Below are 3,978 nucleotides of genomic sequence, written 5' to 3'. Positions count from 1 at the left end.
GTTTGAAGTTTAGTCGAAATATCTTCCTGTTGGAGTGACAGGTGGGTGCTGTCTCAGAACTGGAGGGGGACCGGGCATCACGCACGGGGAGGAGGGTGGCTCCCTGTGGGGGCGGGGGCTTGGGTGGCGGATCCGACTTCTTTAGCTCACGTTGAGTTTTGCCCCGTGTTGGGGAGCTGGTCCCATGGGTGCAACCTTGTGGTGGTTACGGGGCCTCGGGCTCCTCGTCTTCAGCAGGGGGCCTGGTTGCAGGTCTGACTGTGCTCCCCGAAGCCAGCACTGTGGGACCCCTTAGGGGCTGCGGGGCGCCCACAGGACTCCTGCTTTCCCTCCCTCTCGTCAGCCAGCCCTCCAGCCACCACGTTCAGAGTGCTTTTGTGGGTTTTACTTACTTATGTTGGGGGAAGGTTTTATTTGAGTGTAGGACTCCTTGCAATCATCTTTGTCTGTATTTGAAATGAATCATTCCGGACGTTTCCCAGGGACCCTTCCCAGTCTGGTAGCCTGTGAGTCCGTGCCAGCCATCTCCTCCTGAGCAGGAAGCGCCAGGTCAGCAGGGGACAGCGTGCAGGGACGGTCCTCCAGAGCTTCTTGCAGACGAGCAGCACCACAGCCCCGAGGGCCTGTGGCAGGCGAGGATCTGGGTACCATATCGGAGGCCCAGGGCCATGGACTTGTTTCCTCAGCACACCGGGTCAGAAAGGCAGCGTCCCACTGAGATGCGAGCCCGCCGTAAGGGAGGACGGACGCCGTGTGCAGTTTTGTCCCCGTGACCGGGTCTGCCCTGGCGGGGTCCCTAGGCCAGTGGCAAGGCTGGGGTCGAGTCGGACCGACCGAGGACTAGGGAAGCGTGGGCAGCATGCCGCTCTCTCCTGCCGGTCAGCAAGACACAGGAGGGGCTGCATCAACCCCCGACTTGTGATGGAGGTGGCCATCTCAGGGCCCCAGGACGTAGGAATGAGTCACCACCCCCCAGCCATCCTTAGTCACCTGTCTGTAATCTGGCCCAGCCGGAGGCTTGTTTGACAACGCCCAGATACCTGGCAGACACGCATCTGGCAGACAGATGACGATGCCTTGAGAAGCGTTTGCTTTTGATGTTAGAGTCACAGGTTGGCTTGACTATACCGCAGGTATTCCTGGCCTGTCCCACTGGCTCACTATGTCCCGATTCTCTGTCTCATGGGCAGCACCGCTTGATCTCCTTGGCGTTGGCTGGGGGTGGACCGTAATAATAGGATGCGAGTGTGTCAGGCCTGGAGGGGGCAGAGGGCCCGGGTGTCAGGAGACCGCCACCGGCGCCACTGAGCTGACTCTGAAGGAAGGCCACGCAGCCTTTAATTTGTCCTGGGAAGTCGAACGTTGAAAATAATAATTTTGCAGAGACAGCTGATTACAAAGTGCTTTCGTCTCATTTAACCTGCGAGGTAGGTGTCACTGTTCCCACTTTATAGATGAGCAGACTGATCGTTGGGGTAAGTGGCCCTGCCCTGCCCTCCAGCTGGGCCAGCGCTGTAGGGAGGGTACCGTGGCGATTGTGCTAGGGTTCTGCAGGGGAACAGCCATTACGGTGTGTAAGTGCACGCGCACTTGTTTGTTTGTTCTAAGGCATTGGCTCATGATTTCGTGGGCCTGGCAAGTCTGGAACCTGCAGGGTTGGCCAGCAGGCTGGAGACCCAGGCAGAGCGTGTGTTCCGAGTCGGAAGGCCCCCTGCAGGGGACATCTCTGCTCCCTGACCACTCCAGTCTTTTTCCTCTTAAGGCCTTCGACTAACTGGATGAGGCCCACCCACACGCCCGAGGCTACATTGCTTCACGTAACGTAATCGCATTTTAAAAACACGTTCACCATGTGGCATTTAGACTGGTCACAGAGTCTGCCTACGTGGACACATACGAGTCAACGTCAAAGGGACTGAGGGGATTACAACAACGTCGAGAGGCACAGGCGCCCAGGTACCAGTGGCTCAGTCAGGGACGAAGCGGAGCCACACTCTGTGGCTCCCCGGAGGGCAGGGGACCTGCAGCAGGCGCCTCAGGGCGCTCTGGCTGGAAAGCAGGCCTGCCTCCCCGGGGCGTCACTGAGTTCCGGGTGTCCCACGGGGTCCCCGGGAGCACTCTGCAGTGGGGTTTGTCGTCCCTGTCGGTCCCCTCTTCAGTTTTGGTGTCTCGTGAACCTCGTGATCTGTAGCTGACTCTTCAGTGTGCTGTCCCCAAGGGGGAGCACGCCATGCCGGACGTCCTGGCCTGCCATCCCCACAGGGCCCTGGCTATCCCCGAGACATCCGTCTGCACGACAGTCCTTCAGATGAGCAGTGGCTGTGAGTGGCCTGTTGGCACCAGGGGTCACACCACCTTTCCCTAGCCGTAAAGCACACATGCCTGTGAGGTCACCTCAGGGAGCACGGCTCATGGGGCATCGGTCAGGGTGACAGCTCCCAGGGGAGGTGTGGACTGGGGCGCTTTTGCTGCTTCCCAGACACCGCGGGATTCCACAACGCCACACGTGTGGTCTGGCCAGTCCCCTGCCCATGCCCAGGGTCTTCTTCAGAACACCCCAGCTCTTCCCTGAGTGTCCCCTGAGCCGGGGTGTGACCACCCGCCCGCTCATGCTGTCATTATCAGTGACGTGCACAGGCTCCTTCTGGCTCGGAATGGCCGAAGGTGATGACGAAACCCTGAGTCCCTGTCACACCTCTTCCAGTATTTACACACGTGCCACGTACTCCGGTAAGTGCTGTTGTCATGGCCACCTCGAGCCTCGGCTCCCGGAGGGAGCTCAGGGACCAGGGACACAGCCCTGAATTCAGCAGCACCAGTGGAAGACACGTGGGGTGGAGCCCGGGACCCTGCTCACAGCAAGGGTGGGACCTTGTGCAGGACCCTGCCACGTCCTGAGCAGCGCTGAACTGCCCTGCTGACACCGTGCGACTCACGAGACGGTGTCCACCGTGCGACTCACGAGACGGTGTCCTCCCTGCCCTGCAACGCACATGCCAGGCTCATGCCCCCGCCCAGTCCCCAGCAGCTTCTGCAGCAGAGTGGCCCGGGTCCTCCGTGACTGGAGCTTGTGCAAGAGGCAGGCACGTAAGAGAGGGAAGGAAGGGACATGATCCTCATGACATATGAGCTTTGAAACGTGAACCCATTTTATAGGTTCAAGAGTATTATTTCATTTACTCATTTGCTTATTCAACAAGTATGACGTCTCTCATGGTCTAGGCACTGGGGCGTGAGTATTAAAACGGATGAGAACTCCCAAAATGAGATTTCAGAATTACCTGGCGGCTAACGGGCAGGGCTGTTGCATCAGGACAGGAAGCTAGAAGGTTACAGGGCGTGGATAGTGACAGACACCTCCTGACGAGGGGAAGAGGGTCAAGGACGAGCCGTGGGGCCGTGGAGCAGGAAGGAGGGTGTTTGGTCGAGGCCGGTGGCCGAGGTGCCAGCCTTTCTAAGGAGGCGCTGGGACTGGCATGCCCGGGAGGGGTGGGGCGGGGACCTGCACGGGGGCCTCTGAGTTCAGCGGGTCGACCTGAGCTAGAAGGGACCAAGTTTCCGCAGCTGGAATGCGGGACAGCTCGCCCTCTGGCTTATGCTAACTTGACTCGGTCCAGAGCAAACTCTGAAACGCTGCTTTTACACGTGTTAGTTTCCGAGGACAGCATTGCAAAGTGCTGTGAACAACAAATTTATCCCGTCACTGTTCGGGAGGTCGAAAGTTCAGAGTCACAGTGTGGGCAGGGCATGTTCTCTCTGAGGCTCCAGGGAGGCCCCCCTTACGTCCTCCGGCCGTGGTGGTGCCAGCCATCCTCGGTGCTGGATGTGGACGCATTGCTTCCGTCTCTGCCTCTGTCCCACCGTGTACGTGCCTGCGGTCCCCTCTTCTAGGAGCGCCAGCCGTACTGCGTCGGAGGCCTCCCTACTCCAGTGTGGCCTCACTTCACTTAAACGAGTGCATCTCTAATGACCTTGATT

The 3,978-nt window shown here is 59.2% G+C and overlaps 1 long non-coding RNA gene across 2 annotated transcripts in view; it reads left to right on the top strand.

Moving 5' to 3' along the window:
* Positions 1 to 3,978, top strand: part of LOC111730416 — a 13,744-nt gene that overhangs the window by 1,428 nt on the left and 8,338 nt on the right. The window lies entirely within an intron of this gene.

This window comes from Pteropus vampyrus, unplaced genomic scaffold (assembly GCF_000151845.1).
Source record: "Pteropus vampyrus isolate Shadow unplaced genomic scaffold, Pvam_2.0 Scaffold312, whole genome shotgun sequence".
NCBI classification, from domain to species: domain Eukaryota; kingdom Metazoa; phylum Chordata; class Mammalia; order Chiroptera; family Pteropodidae; genus Pteropus; species Pteropus vampyrus.
The sequence above is the reverse complement of the archived record's forward strand: the minus strand, read 5'-3'. Positions and strand labels throughout refer to the sequence as shown.